The 24398-nt window shown below is 34.3% G+C and overlaps 1 long non-coding RNA gene across 1 annotated transcript; it reads right to left on the reverse strand.

Annotated features, from left to right (window-relative positions):
• Positions 1–6973: 6973 nt before the first annotated feature.
• On the reverse strand, positions 6974–16044 carry LOC141450897 (uncharacterized). Its single transcript, XR_012456427.1, has 3 exons — positions 14970–16044; positions 10649–10923; positions 6974–9485 (listed from the first exon to the last, which is right to left on the reverse strand). It is a non-coding gene; the product is annotated as an uncharacterized lncRNA (long non-coding RNA).
• Positions 16045–24398: the final 8354 nt, after the last annotated feature.

Genomic DNA, 24398 nt, shown 5'->3' on the forward strand with positions numbered 1-24398 from the left:
ATTTTATATATATACCTATATAATGTGTCATAAACTGGTAAAAAGATATAATTAAAATATATCCACAGATAAAATGGAAATAAAAATAGCCTTAATTAAATTCTCAAAATAAATGCTCCAAATACATCGGAGGTACACATAGATCATTGAACCGAGACATACGGTTTAGCGTTTTTGTTCCGTACTTATAACCAAACATTCCAAATCTAAAACTAAGAATAATTAAAATGCACCATTTATAACACCCATACATTTAAAGGGCATGGAATAGTTATTAAAACTGTCCGGTAGGACAGTTGTATAAGGGTTGATCGTCAAAAACTGCACGAAAAAGCGTAACGTTGAAAAACACCCAACTTTGACAATTTTTTTCTCTTTTTCTACAAAAGATAAAATTCCCAAATTTTCTTTAAAATATAGGGCAAATCCTCCTTTATAGCTGAAATTTTTTTGCAACAACCCAGATCTAATAAATTTCGAGAAAAAAGTTGCCGAAAATGAGCAAAAACGGCTTTTTCAAAAAATGTTCTTGTTCTTGTTCTTGTTGTTGTTGTTCTTGTTGTTACCTTTTTTGTAAACAACGTACAGCCTAAACGCGCGAACCGATTTTCATGAATAAGGTGTCATTCGATTCGGAATTTTATGTAGATGTGCCTTTTGGGGGTCTCGACCCTGTACATCGAATGGGAGAGGAGTTAGCCCCCTTTATGTAAGGCTTAGAAGAAGAGTTCAACTGCATTTTGTGTTCTATGCAAATGTTTATTTATTCTGATAATAGATGTTTACTCGTACTTAACAAATGAAAGCATTTCACTGAACTATTCAATATTTAATTGTTTTCTACGATAGTTTCAATAATTCAAAAGACAAACCCTAACGTTAGATGAACAGCATACCTATTGAAAGTTAGGTTAGGTTGTTGAATGCAGAATATTAGATTAACTTGAATTAATTAAAATTGTTAATTTAGATAACATTTCTATTCAATTTTTTTTCGTCAGTTTTATTTAATGTGTTGCTTGTATTCTTAATATTGTTTCTGATAGTACCCACAAAAAGAAAAATGAACTTTACTTACACATTAAGGGCAGAATTGTGGCAATGAATAGCTATTTTGCGATCCCATAGCGTTACTCTTTATAAAAAAGATTTTTCTAGAAGCCCAAAAAAATCACCAAGATCTTTGGTGCTTTATAGATCAAGCATCTGATAATCTGATATCTATGGGGGAATTGAGGTAGAATTGTTGAAATCCATTTTTTGGACCAATAAAACGGTTATTGGGAAGTTTAAAAGAGTTGAAGACTTATTCAAGGAAACAGTTATTTTTCGTACAATTCTTCTTGACGCAAAAAGAGAATAATACGCTATTTGGGTCATTTAATAAGAATGGATACTAAAAGAGTCCCAGGATGTTTAAGTGGGTTGGGTGGCAGACGATCATGAGAAAGACCCACATTGGCTGGTTGCAGGTTGTGGAAGATGGACAAATCGTGCTGAGGCAATGGCAGAGAGATTACGTCAGAGGGAGGCCTGTGTGCTCTTTCACTCTGAAGGATGCCAAATGTACTTTGAATTCTAGAGTTATATATAACAAGAAAAAATAAATACATTATTTACAATTCAAAGGGAACCAAACTAAAAATTAAAAAAAAAAAAGAACCACTCACGTTTTTACTACGGACTGACACACCCAATTTTCTATTCGTTAATTCCTTAATCTGAACTCAAAACCAGAATAATTCACCACACTCTCAGATCTCAACTAACCCAGCAATCACTGGACTCATTCTTTTGTCAAAACAATTAAAACGTTGGCCTCATTTCCCAAAACCAAACTTTATCTTATGACTTCCAGTATTGGCTAGCATCTCCCAAAAACAAAAAAAAAACAGTCTCAGCTGTGAGGTCGATTGCCTGATAAGCCAAGTAGTTACTATTTCGTCCTCATAATCTGTATAATTGTCTACAATATTTACGGGTGTACATAGAACAAACTCCGCCGAAGCCGGTCTCAAGACCGGTGGCTAAGGGAGGAGGGATTTCCCTGGCTGCAACCTGAGGTCCTAGGACGTCTCAGGAAGTAGAGGCTCGTTACCAACTTTCCTTGAAGCAGCTAGGGAGCAAAATAGGCCAAGCCCCTATACTCCTGAATCTATAAAGATTAAAAGAAAACACGAGTTATAAAACCGGACAGTTCTCAAAGGCACTGACATAGTGAGGACCTATAGACTTGGAACTTGGAATCTCAGAGGCGTATCGGGGATGGAGATGACCTCGGTACCAGACGGTAGACGAGAGCTTTACTAAGTAAGTAAGTGCATTATACATTTGTATATTGTAAATATGTATTAAATAATATATTTAATATAAATATCGAAATCTCAGTATTGAAATATTTTAATATCAGAGGAAAACATCTTAAGTAATTAACGAAACGCGCGTAAAAAATGGCGAATTCCCAAAAGAAACCGCCTCATTAAAGAAATAAATAAAAACCAACTACAACAACAAGGAGAAGATACAAAGAAAGAATCAGTGCAAATTATTTTTGTCGTGGTTGTATATTGCCAAGCCTTCCTCTCTCTCTTGTCTTGTAGTTAAGTAGCTTATGAGGGAATAAATCCTCAAGGTTTATATTTATGAGGAGGCAGCAATCTCTTTCTCCTGCCTCTTGTTTTCACCCTCAGAACCTTGGTTTTTACATTCAAGTACCATTTTCTATATTCATTCCTCTACAATCTTACATTCAAATTGTTGACTATCTACACTTATGTATATTATTGGTATAAACCATAATTTCTTGCTTAAAATGTTTCTTATTTTATTCTTTTTGAATCAGAATGTATGGAGTTTTCGCTAGGTCATAGACAAAAGGAATATTCAGGTCTTAGTTTATTGTGATGTTAGAAACGCAGAAAGCAGCATCGACGATATGGCGGAGAATTTTGAATAAAAGGATTTGATGGACATTATTTTGGAGTCCCACTGTGTTTTGGTTAGTACATCCACATGGGTATGAAGAATAAAAATCGACGTTCGTCTTTTGTGTAGTAAAGTGAGTTTGTTGAGAAGTTTGGCGAGCAAATGATACTTTTTTTAAAAAAGAAACTTTACTTAAATCTGAAATATGTTTGCACGTTCGTTCTATGGAACGTGCCTTTACGTACAACTAACGTAATTTGGCAGGAAGGATGTGAATGTTAAAATAAGTTACGCCGAGAGTGGGATCATTTTGTAAATGGTAAATGTAATAACTATTTGGATTTTGTAAAAGCATTGAATATATTTCTGGGTTTTGTTAGCCAAAGCTCGATTGATTGGAGTTGAATTTGGCAGAAAATGCAGATATTTATGCGACAGGATTGTGGTATCATCGGTGCAAGAGTATACTTGATTATGATTGGGTATTTGGGAATCAATAGTGTACAGTATTCAGTTATTAAACATCACATCATAAAAGGTATGATTATAATTATAACTAACATATCAAACTAATCAGGTCTTTAACTGATTACGATGCTGTATTGTTGCCACAATGGTGGTGTATTTTGTCTCTGAAATTTCTATCTAATTTGTGGATTTCAATAAAATGATATAATCTGGTTAGTGGAATTCGATGAACTGGAGCAATCCGTTTGTCAGTTGGCTTTGATAATGAAATTAACAAAAATGTTTCGTTTCAAGATCCTCGTTTTATTATTGAATTGCTGTAATAAAATATTAAAAAGATTTTGGCCGCATTCTCTCCCTGAGTTGTAGTATAAATTCAGAGATTTTCTGAGAAATACTGAACTGAGAAATTGTAGCCATTTTTAGTTTAGAATGTGATTATAAAAACATAATTAAACTGCAATTGTGTAACAAGAGTAATATATCATTTTCAACTTTAATATTATGAACAAGGCTGAATATTATGCGTAATGAGTTGAAGATAGTGCCTAGAGCTTTTGTGGGCAAAAACTTTAAAATGGGAAATAGTTAAAGAGGGAATGTTGAAAGTGAAGTTTGAATTGTGAACTTTAGAGACAAGAGAGGGATTCATTGCTTGTGGCTAAAGTTATGAAAGGATAGCTAAAGATAAGTGAAGCTGTGGGGATGGGCGCTTGGAAAGTTAGGGTTTTCTACTTTCTGCAAGAAGTGTTACTTTGCTGGTTGATCTATTTGTATCCAGCGCCACTAAGAAATAGAGTAACGCTAGTTTCATGTGACAATAGAAACGTATACTTCTAAAAATAGAGATGGAAACAAAACTGTAAGTTAGTCTCAGGAAAAAATGTCATATATTTTCCATTCTTTATCTTGAGCAAAATGGAAAAAGCGTTTCCAATCTCTTCTTTTTTTTTTTTTTTAATCTTTTATTGGAAATTACGTGAAAAACACGAGTGGAGAAAGTATCCAGTGGTGTCACTCCAGTAACGTGCTTTGCTATACTGCTCTCACGATAAGAGTAGATCACGAGGCCATCTTCTCTTCAATCTCCTTAGAGGATTACCTGATAATTTGAAGGAAGATAGGTGTTCTATGAGAGGGTTAGGATGAGCTGCTGTAGACGAATGAAATTTGAGAAAACGAGTGTTAGCAAGATCTGTAATGAAAGGGATGTTGAGGTCATTATGGACTAACAGTGAGGTTAGATACATAGAACGGAGCGTTAAGAAGTTTTCGAAGTATTTTTTACTTCAATATCTGGAGACGTAGTGAGTTGGAACGCTTAGTTGATCCCCCAGTAGTCTGGCGAGAAGTTTGTAGCGTTGGTTAGTTTCTTGTCTTTTCAGTCTAGTATGGGGATTCCATGTCAACCGTTTGTCTAGGTGCAGTCCAAGATAGCGTTTTTTTAAACTGTAATTTAAATTTTTAAAATTTTTATACTGTAAATATTATAAATTTATTGTATAATAAGAATCTATAAACGAGTCTGTTGCAACCTTGTCACCTTGGCTAAATCAACTAAAATTTTGGATCTTCTTTTTTTTACAGTGTAAATCAAGTCTTGGATCGTTAAGTGAAGGCAAACTAATGAAGGAAAGTGAAGGAAAGAATGCCTAGCATCGCATTAGAGGGACCCACTCCAGCATCAGTAACACTCTTGGCAGAACGATATTAGGCTGAAATTTTCGCCAACCTTTGGAAAAAGAGGAAAATTCCGTTGGGAGATTGGCCTTATATTTTTACGGGAGTGTTTTGCTGTGAGACCTTTATTAGATCTATTGTACCTCCTACCAGTGTCAGATGGGAGTATGCAACTTCTTCAGGAGATGAAGCAACCTATCTAGGTACTGTAAGGAGGTCTGGGGATGAGAAAGACTTTGGAGCCGGTAGTAATGGATAACTACTTCCTCCCCAAAAGCCGGTCCCTCATCTGGAAACAGCTCTTCTTAGTAGATTCTAGGTGGAGTATCCTTCTCTTAAACATGCTACCCAGGCTATACAGGAGACGTGATGGCTCTCTACCCAGAGAGGCCTAAATAGAAGAAGAAAAGGATTTGTCTACAGGAGAAAAATCATAGGAAGCTAATTTCTTAGAAAAGTATTGGTGACGAGGTTATCTTAGAGCTTAGACTAAGCCAACCATTGAGAAGTATGCTTTCCCTTAAAACACCAAAGATGTTCACTAAAATGCACTGTTCAAACGCTTATCACCCATGGACAACTAAAAAAAAAATGTATGAAATGAAGCTACAAAACTTCTGGGAAACCAAAATACGCGATTTTAAGGTAGGATACAATTTGACTGCTAAAAATTAACCATGAATTGATGCCAAGAAATGCAATTGCAAATGTGGCAATGTTTGGCAGTCTGAGATGGGCTGGCTATTTAGATTGACGCAGTCAGTTCCCACTTTGCTGTAAGATGAGATATCGAGGACATTAACTCAGAGGACTTATTAGAGAATGGTTATTTCGATTGCAAACTCGATAGCGGAAAATTGGACACTAGGTAAGGAAAATTAAAGAAAGGTAAAGATGCGAATCCTAACTTTTGATAGCTTTGGAAGTGGCATTCCAGATATTCTCCAGATTCTAAGAACTATTACCGGAATTTAAAAAGAAACACTGATATTTCCGTTTCCAATTTCGTCACCTTCTATCAAGATTAACCCTTTACATTCCAGGCCCTTCAAGACTGGGAGACTTAAGAATAGAAAAGCTTCTTTTATTTCTAATTTTACTGAAGAGAGGCCGAGAATAGAAAAAAAGGTATAGTACCTTCTTTTGTTTAAGATTAAGAAAGGGCTAGTAATTCCAAACTCTTTGTCTTCACTTCAATTTCTTTTCACCTTCAAAAACCCTTCCTTAATAATAGAACTGAGAACTAATGCAGATACGAAATAGAACAATAGTTCTAAAAAAGAAGAAGCTCCTACTCTAATAATTATTTTTACAAACAAACATGAACTGTGTTCATAAAATTTATTATTTATATTTATAATTTCATACAGTTATTCATTTCTAAAAGCGGATAAAACATTTCTGCCGTACAAAGTTCCAGTGTTGTTATTTTAAGCTTATAAGCTTATAATATATTTCTCTTTGAAAGCACATCTTTTATATTAGAAGCCTATCATACATATAAACATAAATTTTACCATAAAAACTGATATTTTTGTTAAAATAAAAAACATGTTAAGAAGTTAATTTTGGGCCGCGTGTGATTTACCATAGTAATATTTATGTAACGTTAGAGGTGAAAAGCTGTTCGTAAGGCCCACTATTATAAACAATAGTTCTGTTTTTGAAAGCGAAGTTTTGGAGTCTAGAATATTTCAAGCTGACAATTAAATCTATGCAGCCTTAGAAAGATGGCAAAGGGACTCCATATTGTATTGAGTTGCTATGAAAGAAAAGGCGAAACTATTAACTTATGGTTAAAACAAAAAGTTGAGAAATAAAATTGCTATGACACTCAAAAGTTAGGATTCGCATCTTTACCTTTCTTTAATTTTCCTTACCTAGGTAGAATTTTCCGCTATCGAGTTTACAATCGAAATAACCGTTCTCTAATAAGTCCTCTGAGATAATGTCTTCGATATCTCGATATCTTACAGCAAATTGGGGACTGACTGCGTCAATCTAAATAGTCAGCCCACCTCAGACTGCCAAACATTGCCACTTTTGCAATTGCATTTCTTGACATCAATTCATGGTTAATTTTTAGTCTTCAAATTGCATCCTTACTTAAAAACCCGTATTTTGGTTTCACAGAAGTTTTGTAGCTTTATTTCATACATTTTTTGGAGTTTGTCCATGGGTGATACGCGTTTGAACAGTGCATTTTAGTGAACATCTTTGGTGTTTTAAGATTCATGTTTCCGTAGATTGAGCTGGATTAATTGGCAACGAATCCCAACTTCCTTGAAGTCGTAGAACTACCCAAGCAATTCCCAGTTGGTTTTTCTTTAACATCTTGGTACCAGCTTGGATACCATCCTTATTAATTAGGGCCTTCCATGTCTTACTTCCAACCTGGTAGTTCTATGGAGATTTAGATCAAAACATAATAAAATATTTCCGCCTTTTTTTAAAAAAAGAAACTCCACCTAAGACTAGAACAAAGTAGGTGCGGTTAAAGGCGCAAATTTCAAAGCAACCTTGTACTGGTGGTACCGGTTGCAATTAGGGTAAATTTTGTTTTAGATTGTTCATGTATTTTAAGATATAGACAACCATTTTTTCGAACTTTAAGGACATCAAAACAGATATTTTAGCTGAAAAACCTAATCTCTGAAATTTGACAAAATAGCAATACATCCACTGACTGCCCAAATATCAGGAGAAACCAAGAGAAATAATCAATATGAAAAATGGCGCCACGGTAGCCGAGCGGTTATATGCTAGACCCGCAATGCTAAGATGTATTGTTGGTTTAGTAGGCTCGATTCCCCGGTCTACGCCTTGTATTTTATTTAATGCTTAATTTGAGAACTTTGTCTTAAGGTATGTTTACTAGTCACCTCCGTCCACAGCACCTAATTGGTAGTTAGACGTAAAGCCCGCCTGAAAAAATAGGCAATTACTTTACTTTAATCAATAAGTAAACAGTTTTAGCTCACGATGGATTCATAGTTTTTGTCCCTCGTTACTTTTTACGGTGTGTTTAAGTAGGTGCTGTTTCGTAGTAAGCGTTACCACTGATCATGATCGGCTAGAGTCCTGTCTACCTATTCTGGAATGCATACTGCCACAATAATCGTCGGAAATCTAGGTTAGTACAACAGCATATTCACCGTTGCCACTCCAGATTACAGACATCAGTTAGATCAATGAACCAAGTCGAAAATCAAAATCAACATAGAATTTAATTTAGATCAATTCCAATTTCAGTGGGGAAAAAAAGCCAATATTAAAATACTTCAATTCTAATGAAAGTACTTGCCACTCAATACCTCATCTCTCTCAGTAAAACCAATAAATGTGGCAATTATTTCTAGCTAGCCCAACCTTAAATTAAATTCTACATTTAATTAAAATTCAGCACAACCTTTGTAATATATATAAGGTTTAAATAAAGTAAAATTAAAATTAGCCATAAATTTTTTAAATGCGATTTGTGAGCTTTGAACAAAGTTAAATTTTGTGATTCTTCTTTTTTTAATAAATTTATTGAACCAAATATATAGTTTATATTTGTAATATAAGACTTAATACAATTAATATAGTTGAAGATCTTCCACGACACCTAATTGGTAGTTGGACGTTAAGCCCCGCCTGAAAAAATAGGCGATTACTTTACTTACTTTACTAGTTGAAGATCAATTTTTCTAAGTTTCATGATTCTAGAATGACTTAGTGGAAAGCAGTAAATATGGCTTTGCTTGGAAGCTGCAATGGGATTTTACTTCCAGAGCGCTCCCATACTTCTTAGAAGAGCCAGGGATTGTTTGGGCATGGTTGGTAGGATGGATCAGGTAAGAGCTCCTAAGCGAGATTTGAAAAAGGGAATCATTGAGATGATAGGGAAATTGGAAGAATTGGTGTTGGCGGAAAGTTTACTCGTCGATGGTACTCTTGATGACGGAGTAGAAGCATGAGTGGAATTGTTAGAGAGATATCAGAAAGGACGATTTTTTTTACTCACTAGTGAAAAAAGTGAATAAACAAAAAATAATGTAAGTAGTGAACATAATTCTGATCCACAGAGCAACTGATCAAAACATTATTTGAGGCCAAAGCCAAAAGTAAATGCCAAGAGTAAATTTACTCGACTATTTGTAATGACTTATTTAAGCAGACGTTGTCGTAGCAAGTACCTTTCAGAAGTGGGTTTTCAGCAAACATTTTCTGCGAAAAAGAAAATACAAAAAGTAAACAACTAATTTGAAAATAATATTTTAAAAAAAAACAGGAAAAGTTTTAATTGAAACAATATTTTAAATTGCATAAAATTTAATATTTTGCGAAGAAATTTATGATAAAAACAAAAATAATTGGAAGCTTTTCCTTCTTCGTTTGCCACATTTTGAACTTCTGTACTTCAATTTGAACTGTGCAAAAGAAAACAAAAGAATATTGTTCTATATTTTGAAAGACTTAAGAGAACAGAACCCAACAAACGCTTCTGACAACTGAAAAAGACTACTAGACAACAGATCAAAACTCACTCTGGACAACAAAAGACTTATATATGTAAGTATATTAAACCCAGTCTGGGGTTATGGCATCTGCATACGAACTGTGGGGTTCAATCAAACGCTTAAATCTGCAAAGGATCTAGTTCTTGCAGTCTAAAATTCTTCTCTCTATAGTAAACAGCTCCTTTCTAAGTCTCCAATCAAACCATTCACACAGACTTGAACATTCCTTTCGTGCAACACAAGTGGCTAAAACACGTTACAGAAAATTCCATCTTAACATTCAAACACATCACAATCCCACTTGTACAACATCTATCTTCCAGAACATTTCCAGACAACACTTCTAGACGTCTTAAAAGACAGTGGCCTTGCGATCTACTCTCTGATGAAGAGAGTTAATACGTAGAAAGTAAAATTTTATTGGAGTGTTACCGCTGGGTAATTTCTCCACTCTGAGGGCTATAAGTTATTTATTATTATCATTGTTGCTTACAACGCAATAAAAGGCGTTGATTGTAACTAAAAAAAAAAAAAAATTGAAAGTATAAAGTAAATGTAACTGTTTTTTATAAAGATAATTTCAATAAAAAATTTTAAGAGTTATTATATAAATTGGGAACATTGTTAATTCATATAATAACGGCTTTTAATAAATTATTTTTCTTCAAAAGAAAGATGGCGTAATAATGAAATTGATTGAACTCCTTTTAAAAGCCAATTTACAGTGTGGTGCGCACAGCTTTTCAAACTATAAAGTGAAGGGCATTATTAAAAACCAGTGTGAACTTGTAAACACCAGTTTGAAGTGGAACACTTATGAACGCTGCTGTAGCAGCGAGTAGTGCTGTTGTCGGCTGACATACTTTTCCACAAGTATGTTGTGTGCTGCCTGCGCTACATTATTATGGCATATAGCTTCTGCACTCTTATGTTATCTCTTAAACTCACTTCTTAAACTGTTCAGATCCAAGACACCTCACGTACCATTTATAGTCACTAACATAACTACGTATTTTAATTCATTGTATTGTAATATTGCAAAGATTTTTCTTTTTTCTTGTGTACTGAACTACCTTATGACTGAGTCTTTAGTAGGGAGAGGCCATCCCTCACTCACTTGAGGCACTCAAGAAGAAACTGGAACATGTCTGTCCCTAACCAACTGAGAGATTCACAGTCTTAAGTCATCATCCTCAAAAGAAAAAAGCCCGAGTTCTTCCGAAGACAATCTGTACCAAACAGAGATGAAGAAACTAATGTTTCAATCAAACAGCCATTAGATATAACTGGTTTTCAACAAAAGGAGGACCAATCCATCCTGTAAACAGCTACAGATCCAACCAATAGCCTGCAAAAGAAGGGTCAATATTTTACTATAACTTGAAGCTGCAAATTGTTTTATTGAGAATGACGTTTTAATTCACAACAAGCTTATTCAAGAAAACTTGTAAGATTAAATTTTTAATTTTTTAATGTGCGGAGATGGATAAGAATTTTTAATTAATTAACTAGTTAAATTTTTGTTTTCAATAAAAGCAATTATATCTGTCATTCACAAAATGAATTAAATTCTTTATTTTTCACCTTAATGTCACTCTTAAATTCTGAATCTCACAGAACTCGCACTAAGAAAGTAGTATTGCGTTTTATCTAGCATTGACTGATGAATTTTTTAGACCAGATGGATAACGAAGCAATTAAAAATGAGGTTGCTCAAAATGTCAGGATTATTTTTTATCTGGTTGCAGCATCTAGCCACAGCATACTGAGAAAACCGATAATGTTTTTTGGTTATAATTCTGCGAATTCTGCTCTGTGGTTTTGTAGAGCTTGCAATTCAAAAATGAATGGCTTAGCAAACTAATAAAATGCACTTTTTTTCAAAAAGAAAAAACAAATATTTTGGATAAGACTCAGCCTTGTAACCTCATAAGAAGCCAGAGTTAACATTAAAGGAAACATATGAACTAGAAAGCACACCCACCAGCAAGGCTACAAAACTTTTTTGCAGTGTGTATCCTTGAAAATTAGGTGCATTTGGCTCACAAGTTTGGCAGTAAAGTTTAGATGCCGAATCTGGGGTTGGAGTTGCTCTTTTTCACCTCTCTCCATGCATTATTTATCGACAAAGGACTAGGACAAGTTTTTAGTGAGAGAACTGATCGAATTGACATTACCTAAGTGCAGTTTCTTCACCGATTCCAGATTAGATTAGAACCCTGATCAATGGTAATATTGACAATAAATCAAAATTTTATTGTTTTCAAGTAATACAAGAGTTAAACACAATATTATGTAGAAAAATTAACTAAACAATAATCTGTTCAATATACAGGGTGACCAGAGTTATGTGCTCCACCCACTTTTTTTTTAACGGCGGGAAATTTCGAAAAAATAAAAAACACGTATTTAATCATTTTTAGTCTAGTTTATTTTCAGTGATTGACCCATTTTTTTAAACCGCTGTATCACGAGATACAGCATCCAACTTTTGTTTTTCAAATGGAACGTTATATTTTTTGTTGCATATTTTTATAGTATTTGAGCTCCTAAAAAAAACAAAACAAATTTTTTGAAATCGGTTAGGTTTTTCAAAAGTTATGGTAATTTAAAATATGGAAAACGAATTTCAGTTTACTGTCAAAATTACGTTATTTTTTTTTAAAGAATCTGTTCAAACTGGGCACAATCAACGGATAGGCAAGCCAAAACTCTGGACTCCCACGCTTTGCTTGTAGCAGTACTTATGGTAGCGAAGTCAAGATCTAGGCAGGCTAGAGTTATTCGACGTTTCAGATCATCGACTGAAGCCACGGGATTAAGGTTACTGTACACTTTATTTTTTAGATATTCCCCCTAAAAAAATAGTCCATTAGAGTTAAGTCCAGAGATCGAGGTGGCCATTGGATGGGACAATGATTCCCTCAGCACTTTTCATGGGAATTTCTGTCCAGGTAACGTTGAACAACTCTCGCATTATGTGCCGGGTAACCATCTTGTTGAAAATACATGTCTAGCCGACGTTGTAGAAGAACATCTTCAAGCACAACTGGCAAAATGTCTCTTAAAAAAAAGTTGGATACCTTTCACCAGTTAAGTTCTCTCTGTAGAAGTATGGGCCGATTAGTTGATTTCCTAAAACTCCACACCAAACGTTTGTAGAAAAAACAACCTGAACGTCGAATAACTCTAGCCTGTTTAGATCTTGACTTCGCCACCATAAGTGCTGCTACAAGCAAAGTGTGGGAGTCCAGAGTTTTGGCTTGTCTATCCGTTGATTGTGCCCAGTTTGAACAGATTCTTTAAAAAAAATGGCGCAATTTTGACAATAAACTGAAATTTGTTTTTCATATTTTAAATTACCATAACTTTTGAAAAACCTGATTTCAAAAAAAAATTTTTTGTTTTTTTTAGGAGCTCAACTACTATAAAAATATGCAACAAAAAATATAACGTTCCATTTGAAAAACAAAAGTTGGATGCTGTATCTCGAGATACAGAGGCTTAAAAAAATGGATCAATCACAAAAAATAAACTAGACTAAAAATGATTAAATACGTGTTTTTTATTTTTTCGAAATTTCCCGCCGTTTAAAACAAAAGTGGGTGGAGCATATAACTCTGGTCACCCTGTATAATACAAAAATAAATTTACCAAATAATTTTTACATAATAAATAAAAATAAATCTCTGTTAATAAAAGTAAAACAAAAATAATAGTAATGCCATAAAAGTCAAGAAAAATATAAATTAATGTAATATGACAAAATAATATAAGATATACATATGCAGATCGAATTTGTATTTTTAATGATATATTACAAATAGATTAATTCAGCCATCCCATCATCAGAAAAATAAATAAATATAATAGTTACTTTCTAAGTAGAAAATAAAAGATAAAAACTGAAAAAGTACAACTCAAGATTACAAAAATACAATACAAGATTTGTTACAGAGAATACTAAAATAATAACCAGACAACAGAAAATTAACTACAAAACTGTCCAAATTTATATTAACAGTGGGAGATTACTCGTTTACTAGGAAACTTCTGAGGGTAGTGGCTCCACAGAAATAGTTATATGTTAGGATAGCCTGGAGTAAGGACTCAATTACAAGTGATGTTTCTGGACAGGTTAGGATATATCCATACGAGGTGTGGCTATTAAATAACGAGACTATTGCTGTAAAACATTTTATTTTAAATTTATACATATTTAGTTATTATCACCTTCAATATACACCCCTCCCCTATCCCTACAACGCTCCAAGCGAATTTACCATTGTTCGAAACAGTGCTGGAAGTCTTTTTCTATCAGCTCCTGCTAGACGCGTGCCGCTTTTTCTTTAACAGCTTCATCGGACTGAAATTGTATTCCTTTCAATGCAGATTTGACTTTGGGGAACAGATAAAAGTCACATGTCAGGGTCTAGGTCAGGCGAATAAGGCGGATGGCTTAAAACTGGGATGTTGTTCTTGGCTAGAAACGTCCTGACAGACAATGCAGTGTGAGCCGGCGCGTTGTCTTGATGGAGAACCCTTTGACCTGTTCTTCCACAAATCGGGTCATTTTTTTCTTACTCTTTCACGGAGTTGAACAAGCACCACACGGTAGTAATGTTGATTAATTATAATCGATTTTTTCATCTGTTTTGGACGTGGAAGGGCGACACGGGCGGTCATCATCTCCGACGTCTTCTCGGCCATCTTGGAAACGCTTGAATCACTCAAAAACTCGCGCACGTGATAAACATTCATCGCCATAAACTTCTTTTAATAAAAGATAAGTTTCAGTAGCGGTTTCACCAAGTTTCATGTGAAATTTCATGCCAATTCGTTGGTCTACTACATGTGTAGTATCAAGTTTTCGGCAAATCGAAACTAACACCTCTTACACAAACGACGGTTCCGGTCAGACAGATTTCTCTACAAACACGCTGAGACGCTGCAATCGAAAGAGAAGGCTTTACGGTGCACAGCTGTCGGTCGTTAGAATTTGGGGCATGCATAGTTCTTCTGTCGCAGAATCAGTCTCGTTATTTAATAGCCACACCTCGTATTTAGGTTTTCAGCTAACTGCGCAATTCTAAGTGGCGCAAAAGGTGGGCACCCAAACATAAAATGAAAGAGTGAGTCGGACTCAAAAAGCTTACAAAGAATACAAATAACAGAAAAATTAAAAATATATATTTAGTACTTTTAATATAAATACTTGCTTTATTTAGATTTGCAAGTTGTAGCTGGATAATAATTCTAGACTTACGATATATTATATTTAGAACCCGAAATGACCAAGAACTGTTAAAGCAAACCATTAAATTTTGCATGGAATAGTTGGCCAAGTTTTGGTTAAATTGTCAAGAGTAACAAGATTGTTTTGATTGCCAATACCTCTAGTGACAGTTCTACCGATAGTTTGGATCCTACAACTGAAACTTCAGACATCATCAAATGCTGTTACTGTAACCACACTCTGAACTTGATGCTTGGACACTCTACTCTAAGAAATTTGTCCATTAAATTCACAATATTTGTAGATATATTATAATCTATTACAAATCACCTGCTGATGGAATAAAAATATAACTGTAACTAAGGAGAGTAACTGTTAGCAAACAGATGGAGTAATAAATGTCGTACACCTGGCTTTTCTGCACCATTTTATTCATAATTTTTAGTAAAATTTTTTTGTATTATAAGGGAATAAGTACTTATCTAAACGTTCTGAATATAGCCTTTGTAAGCCGACTAATCCACTTTACTAAAACTAATTATACAAGTCTACCTGGGATCACAATGTTCCACCAGCTCGTAGTCTCTCTCTTCCAACCCACGTCGGAACAATAGGGGCCATCTTTATGCACCTTTACAAGCTGTACAACTATTCTGTTCTCCTGATTTTATTATTGCTTATTACGTAATTCACTTCAATGAACTACAATGAAAAAGGCTATATATTTTTTAATTGTACCAAGTTTTTAATTAAATAACAAAAGAAGTATCTTGCACGGTAAATCTATTCGCCTTCCACGAAGCAATTCTTCTTAAGCATATCAACTATAGCAAGTAGGATCATGCCCATTTTGGACAATACTCAACCAACCTTGTACACTGTGATCAGAGCGAAATAGTAGAAGAATTTCTGGCCATTAGCGAGAGTGCACTCACTTATGCTGAAGAGATCTGTGCATATCTCAGAATTGCCTCTCATAAGTTAAGATTCTAGAAATTCTAAACAAAAAAGGAATCAATTGAACTAATCAGGGATGAAAAGAGAAATGTGGAAACGTTGAAAAAGTGAACAAGAAAGTCAAAGGAGGATGTCCGCAGATAGATAACTAGAAATGGGTTAAGGAGTGAAACCACGCAGAGAAGAAGAAGTTTTTGACAGACTGGAGGCTGGTAGGACCAGAAACTTTAAAGAAAAACGTTGTCCTGAACGTTACCGGAAGCTGGGAAATGTGAAGTTAATATATTAAACATTTTTCCAACATAAAAGAAAATCAGCAACAGTAACATAAATATTATTTACTAAAATTTAATGATTACTTTAAATATTAATAATACAAAATTATAATAACGGGATAATATTAAATCGCTTTAGATATATATATATACATAAAACGATCTACATAAAGTTAGTAAGCGAGAGAAATGAGCAAGTATTGTTGGCATGCTGTTAGTAAACAAGTTTCTCTTGGAGCGAACCACTCTCTGTTCCTACAGTATTACTACTAGTTTGGAAGCTTTAGTAAGGTCTAAAGCCAGCCGGCTAAAGGAGGACAATTTGGTAGTTGTTAGGGACTGGTAGAATGGCGGAAAGCGCCCTTGTACCCTTATACTATCTAACATTTCCCTAGAATTGTCTTTATACTCACTAGACGAAACTATTCTCAAAAGACAAACAAGTAAATACAAATACTTACCCATTTGCTATTGTGCTTTTCCACATAAAATCTACAATACATGTACAAAACCAACTTAGAAATGCAAGCAGACACAATATAACAGTATTATATTCTTTGGCTTCATCGCGTAAGGTTACATTTTATGGACAAAGTCTCGTACATTCAAGTGCATAATCAGTCAAAAACATGTTTAAAACATTGAAATTTGGAAAATTAAAATAAAATAGGTCTGAAAGTTGATGGAAATAAGAAAATAAGTACATGCACATAACTTCAGAGAAAATTGAAAAGTTACTGTAGAAGAACTTATAATTGAAAGTTTGACGTCTTTCACACATCTGAGCGTTGAAATGAACAAATTGAAAATAATGCGTTGTTGGGAAGTAAATAAAAGAAATATGTCGAATAATCGCGCCTACTAATTTGCCATCAAACTCTAATTTCCCTCACAATTGTCAAACATAACCAAAGTACAGCTTTACAAAACATTGATACGGCCTTGTAATTTTCTACAAGGCAGAAAAGTGGTCGCCCGAAGTATCTCGCTAAATGTATTAAGAAGGTTTAAGTCGAAAATATTAGATAAAATGTATGCTCACTTTTTTTGAACAGGGTGGAGAATTCTAAAGTATGTCCCTAGTACTTACAAGGCTTTACGTTGATTTAAGCTACATTGGCAACAGTTCCCAAAATAAACAACTTATTTGCCAAGCTTACAAAGAAAAGGAAATAAAAATGCTCTAATTTTAAGAAATATCCAGCCATACTTTATTTATTCATGTGATCTGGTGATTTATTCATGAACTTACAAAATATTTAGTTGTTTGGGTTCTCTTTTGATAACTTATTTTAACAAATTAAAGTAGGGGTGTCAAACTTAATTAAAACAAGGACCATTTGGTGCAATAGGCAAGATTCACGCAGGCCACATCACATTTATATATATTTAATTTGATAGTTATGATTCATAACATCACAACCCAGAATGCTTTAGAAATCTTGACGAATTGGAAGCCATTTCGGTGTTTTGTCGTTGTATTTCACTTTTATTTTTCCAAATGAAGGCTAGCCTTTATGTTCTGACCATAAACGTAGGTGAAAAAGTAGACATCTAGACGAACTGGAAGCGAATTCGGTGTTTTTCCCTTGCATTTTACCTACCATTTCCCAAACGAAGGCTACCCTTTATGTTTATTTTAGCCCTGGCCATAAAAGTAGGTGGCAGAGACAGAAAAAGTGGAAATCTAGATGAAGTGGAAGCCAATTCGGTGCTTTTCCTTTGTATTATACCTTCCATTTTCCAAATGAAGGCTACCCTTTATGTTTATTTTAGCCCTGGCCATAAAAGTAGATGACAAAGACAGAAAAAGTGGAAATCTAGACGAAGTGGAAGCCAATTCGGTGTTTTTCTCTTGTATTTTACCTTTCATTTCCCAAATGAAGGCTACCCTCTATGTTTATTTTAGACCTGGCCGTAACAGTAGGTGGCAGAGAAGAAAAAGTAGAAATCTAGACGAACTGGAAGCCAATTCGGTGATTTTCCCTTGTATTTTACCTTTCATTTCCCAAATGAAGGCCACCATTTATGTTTATTTTTGCCCTGGCCACAAAAGTAGGTGACAAAGACAGAAAAAGTGGAAATCTAGAAGAACTGGAAGCTAATTCGGTGTTTTCCCTTTGTATTTTACCTACCATTTCCCAAATGAAAGCTACCCTTTATGTTTATTGTAGCCCTGGCCATAAAAGTAGTTGACAAAGACAGGAAAAGTAGAAATCTAGACGAACTGGAAGCCAATTCGGTGATGTTACCTTTCAATTTCTAAATGAAGGCTACCTTGTTATGTATATTTTAGCCCTGTCCACAAAAGTAGGTGACAAATACAAAAAAAAAGTAGAAATCTAGAGAAAAGTTGTCAAAATAATTTAAAAGACGAGCAATTAGGTGCAACAGGCAAGATTCACGCCAGCCTCATTAAATTTAACGGAATTGTGTGCACGGTATTGCCTTAATTTCCCCTAGGCGCTATTTTCTTCGTAACAATTTTTTATATTTTCACTTAATTTTAGAACATCGTGGGCTATAAAAAATTACCTCAAAGGCCGCATGCGGACCGTGCGCCGCCAGTTTGTGACACTCTTGGATTAAAGCATTGCGAAAACAGATCGAGAGAATTAAAACCCAACTAAATGACTTGTAATTAAAATTTTATAACAAAGAGAAAGTATAATTATTTCAGTAATCAATAAATGTCTTACTTGCATTTAAAATATTTTCAAAAGTTAATATTTTTGTGCAATATGGTTGGATATAGCTATATGCAGCCAGTCTATCAAGTAACACTATTGTGACGCATTAGAATGAAGTATCGAAGTTGAAACAACAAAGTAAAGAGATACTCAAGTGCATTATATAGAGAGAGATGGTTGTGTTCGTGTGAATGTATGTGTGTGTTTTAGCAAAGTATGTGAAGTGGGAGGACGATCTGTGAGCGCGCGGAGAGATCTGGGTGACAACAGATGCTGTGAGGGAACTCATGACTTGCTAATATTGCCTTCAGTAAACCTCAAAACTCGTACCCAGGACTTCACATTCTCTCACCCGACCGGCAAGACCCCCCCTAACCGCTCCACCCGCAGCAAAGAGTACATTACCAAACACTGACATATTTGAGTTACCAAAGAATAAGAGGAAACGTGCTCTTCTAATAAAGTTACCCAGAGAAGAAAATATCACCTCACGAACTTCTACATCGCGCCTATATACATACGCTCCGATGTAAATATTTAAGTTGGTATCAAAATTAAAAAGTTGACTTTATGGTACGAAATATGTTAAATATTTTTTTATATAATATTTTTGTTTTCTCAATTTTCTTTTAACATTATCAGATTAAAAAAATAAGGAATTAATTAAATCTTTGGATCTGTCTATATATCCTAGTTGACCAACACATCCGCTTCAGAGATTCAACAGAAGCTGAACCCAACGCGAAATTTCAGCAACTGTCTTAAATTGCAATAAGGGACAAATTAACTGGCGGATAAGAATAATTAGCTTCATCTATTTCACTCAGGATCATGAGTAAAAATATGGTTAAAAATAATCTCGCCAAGGTAATCGAGCGCTTTGAGGCCTGGCCTGAAAAACTAAAATGTATTGTGGTACTGAGGTTTGATTGCCGGTCCTAGGCCTTGGATTTCATTTAACGGTAAATAAAAAGTATCTTAAGACTGCGGCTATTAAACTATGGGTTCAGAATAGGACTGAGGAGTGGAGGCTTGCACCACAGGGCAGAGACAGGCGAAGGAGTTCATAACGGGCTAATCGCCAAAGCTGACTGCAGAATTAATCCGTCAAGGCCGTGGGGCTATAAGGATGATTGTATGCCTATTAACTGGGCCACTGCAGGCTCAGAAAACACATGCATCGCATACGCTTGGCCTTTGTAGGTTCTGTCAGGAAGAGGAGGAAACGGCACTGCACGTGTTGTCAGTGTGTAGGGCTTGTCTGGCTAAGGATGTTACTTCTCGGGGAGGAAAAACCAAGGCCTGAGAGTTTTACCCAAGAGTCGCTTTCCAGAATTAAGAGTCTAATTAAACGGACGGATCTGGAGGGCGAGCTCTAGGGGAGCCACAGTAGATCCAAAGGGGTCGCAGAGCCGTAGGCCTTAAGGGCCGCCCTATTAGAATCTTATCTTAACGGTAAATAAAACGAATGAACAGTAAAGTTTGTTATTGTCTACGACACCCATTTTGACAGTTGGATCTATTAGCCTGTCTGAATAATCTGATATTACTTATCTTACATTTTTTGCTTATTATGTTGGCAATCACATCATTTAGAAAGTTATTTGACTTTTGTAAATTTACAACATATTCATGTAACTAATAAATAAATTTGGCGTTTGTCCGTTGTTAAAAAATAGAAACTGCATTTAGTGGGCCCGATCCACGAAAAAAAGCAGGTATTTATCGTTCGACGTTTTGGACAAAAATATTTGTACTTTAGCAAATGGTTCTTAATTTGTGGGAGGATTTTATTACTTTTGAGATAACAGTATTATTTACAGCCCATGAACAGACAAGACAGAAGAAACACCAACCCTGTAATGTAAATTACTTTGTAAACTAGCCTTGAAGATGACCTAGTCCCTAGGTCGAAAGCTCGGCAGAATAAATGTATCACGATTGAAACTGGCATTTATTGAAACTATGAATCAGTCACCAAAAATAATGAACAACAGTATTATTTAGGTATTTTATTTAAATTGATTCGCTTGCACAAAACAAATATTATCTATAAATAAGACATTTATATAAATTTATTTCGTTTTCCCTCTCAAATTTCAGTATGTTTTTCCTTAATACGGTGACTTTTTTTGCTTATGCATCTTAAAAAAAAAATAATTAGTCAACTTTCCTTTTCAGTTTCCATGTGATCTGCAGAAACCGTTTAAACCGCTATGCCCAATTAAAGATTCAATTTAATCTCTAATAAGAAGTTAAGGGTTTGATAAAAAAAAATCTACAGTACAAATACTACAAATTGCGAACATATGTAGTAGAAAATTATTCTTACTTCTTACTTCATTCTAGCAGAAAATTTGAGAAGAAGTTGCAAAAATTTAAAAGCATGCCTTACTAAACCTCTCATATATAGAATTTATGGTAGTTGGCTTTAGATATGAACTCTTCAAGCAAACGTTCCAAAGGATTCGATAATAGAAAAGATCAAAGGACTCAATAATGCATAATACTTTTTCTTATACCTTTATTGGCATCTAGAACCTCAGATGTAACTGCTCTTTCAACAGTAAATCGGCTAGATGATATGTATAATGATTTCATTGGAGTTAGTAGCCATTGCTGGCTCTCCCAATTATTGAATTATTAACCGCCAAATAAATCACTAGGTCAGTCGAACGTTGCGTTGCGAGGATTATTAAAGATGAAAGCTGATCAATGAGAGGTTTTTGGGAGCTGCGAGAAGATGAGAGTGAAATTTTCTTGTGAAGAGCTGTGATTAAGTCTTGAAGAAAAGGCACTTTTTTAGATCGTTGTGAATTGCTTTCTGGTAGAAACGTAGCAAGGTCCATTTGTAATAAGGTATTTGTTAGAATGTTCCAAACTTTTAAGTATAAAGGGGTTTCAGTAGCGCATTTTTTGTAGAAGCACTTTAATCAAGGAGCTTTGCCAGTATTATGTAGCGTTGTCCAAGTTCTTGTCGTTTAAGACAGGTATGTAGATTCCATTATTTAACAGTTGATCTTAAGTCCCAAAGAATGATATAGTATCGTTGCAAGAAAGTAAGTAAAGTACTATCTGATGAAAGTAAATTGCAGTTCAGACAGTATGTCTAAAAGTAAAGATTGCATCCTAACATTTTTGAGCGTTCAAATTAATTTTTCTCTTTCCAAACAATTCTTCTACACAATTTAAATGTTACTGTAAGACGCGAGAAGACTGGACTGGATATGATAGAGGAGAGAGAGAATGATTATGTCGCCTGCGTTGAGAAGTTGGAAAAGGAAATTGGAATGGGTCCATGAATGGCTCCCTGAGGAACTCCAGTCTTCAAAGGATGAAATGAAGAATTCTCTGTTACCATGAGTAATGCAAGAAGATAGGTTGAAAAGATAAGACGTAAGGATTAAGGATTAACCAGTAATTAACAGGAAAATTTGTTTTGATTTTAAAACAGTAATCCCAGATGCGAAACCTATTGAATGCTTGGGCAATGTCAGGAAAGTCAGTCAAACAATATTCGCAAAGTTCAACAAAAGGAAGTTATGTGATTTACTAAACAAGTTACACTAATAATCCGTTGTTTGAAAAGACCTACAGGATTTCAATGATTAAACATAAATTCTCGCTGTCACAAAGACTATTAAATATCTAATTAAAGCTAATATGGACTTCTAAATAATCCATATAATTGTGCAACTCTAATTTGTCAGCTTGAATTTAAATATTTTAATTTGTAGAACACAAGGTAAAGTTGTGTTTGTGCAATGCAAAAAATTACTTTACTTTTGTCTCTATAAAAACTCTTAAGTTCCAGACTAGAAAATAATCTAATTTAAAGACATTGGTTTTAAAACTAAGTGGGTCACGTCTCTAACCACTGAGCCATGGATTCCAAAAAGGCGGCTATAGAAGGGGATTGGCCCTATAGCGCAGACCAATTGGAGAAATCTCGCGAGAATTCTTATTTCAAGATATTAAAAGTTTGAGAAGAACTAGAGGAATCTTTTTATAATTTTCTTCGTTTAATTTAAAGCCAGTAAGAACTTCTCATCTGATTGTTCACAACAAATTTTGTGCTGTAAAGAAGGACATTTGGCATCCTTTAAATTGTTCTATGGAACACACTCAGAGATCGAATTCCAGAGCCTATTATGTGCTAGGAACTGTTAAAATAAAATTACTGTTTTTCCCCCAAATTTGTAATTATTTTTAAACAAATATTGTGAATAGCAGCAATTAGTAAAAAAAAATGTTGTTACAAGAAAACTTGTCAATTCTAATTATCTGAAACGCCATTTATCAACGCAATACGGGTACATAAAATAGTTATTTATTTAAACCACACATTGTTAAATTTGAATCTAACTGTATATGAGTTGAATAAATAATTTCTGCAAATCGTTAACAATGTACACCCAGTAATTGTCGTACATCCAAACTGGTATGGTTTCTCTTTTTTATTTCAGTTGTCCAACAAACAGCCGACCATCTCTTGCTGTTTGCCCAGTCCTATTTCCCACTAATGAATCCTACAACAGTCTAAATGATGTAGACTAAACTCTCAGTTGAACAACAGTTGAGAAGATTAGCTGGTAAGTTTTTGATGTACATAGTTTGATTCACAGCTAGAATTGGATTTATCATTAATTTATTCTGATTAGGGCAATCAATTTTAGCAACTTAAAATTAATTCATCCAATTATATAAATTGTTAATTACAACTCTGATGTGAATACTGACACTAGTTTCTCTTAAAGATCTCGACGCCATAACTTAATTTTTTTTTCTTAATACTTCGCATTTCGAAGCGTATTCAAGTATTACTAATATTATCTAGGTGGTAAAACTACACATTACACCAGAATGATACGTTAAAGGAACCTAAATATTTCCTCAAAATGCACTAAAAAAATTGTTCTTAACAACGTAAAGTTCAGGTTATTGAGCTACATTTATATTAAAACGTACGTACAGTTTATAGAAAAATCATACGAGGAATTTATCGAACGAAATTTCAAAGATTTTTTTATTAGATTATTAGAATTCTAAAAAAAAAGTTGATCGTATTAAGATTAAAGTTAATTAAAAAGGATAAGTTAATAAACGGTTTAACTTTTTTCCACGCTTTCAAATCGTACGCTTGGGATAAGATAATTACCTAAATAACTTTATCTCAGATTTTTAAATTTAATAAAATGCGAGAAATTTATAATTATTAAAATTTTCCTGCAAAAATATAAGTCTTTTCTATTGGGCTTCATTTCATGATAAAATCTGATAAATTTTTAGTTACCCATTCATCTCTCTACTATGAATACACAGAAGCGTACATTCAACTGAAATGGTAATTTAGAGGAAGTCTTTTCTATCACCAGCATCCAGTACTTTATTTTCGAAAAGATTTTTAAAAATAAATGTGGCCAAATTGTTATAAGTAAAATACATATGTATACAAAGTTTAAAGAAAATAGTTTTTGAGCCATTTGATTGGCTTCAATTTGGCACCATTTGATTAGCTTTAATTTAGAGCCTTCTGATTGGCTTCAATTTGGAACCATTTGATTGGCTTTCGATTGAAAGATTTTGATTGCTAAGTTGCAATTATGTTCAAGTCACAGCCCAATCGAAATGTTGAAGTTTCAGCTTCTTATTTTTGGTTTTTTGT

Source organism: Rhodnius prolixus, unplaced genomic scaffold (assembly GCF_049639745.1).
Source record: "Rhodnius prolixus isolate KJV_2025 unplaced genomic scaffold, Rpr scaffold_8, whole genome shotgun sequence".
Classification (NCBI taxonomy): Eukaryota; Metazoa; Arthropoda; class Insecta; order Hemiptera; family Reduviidae; genus Rhodnius; species Rhodnius prolixus.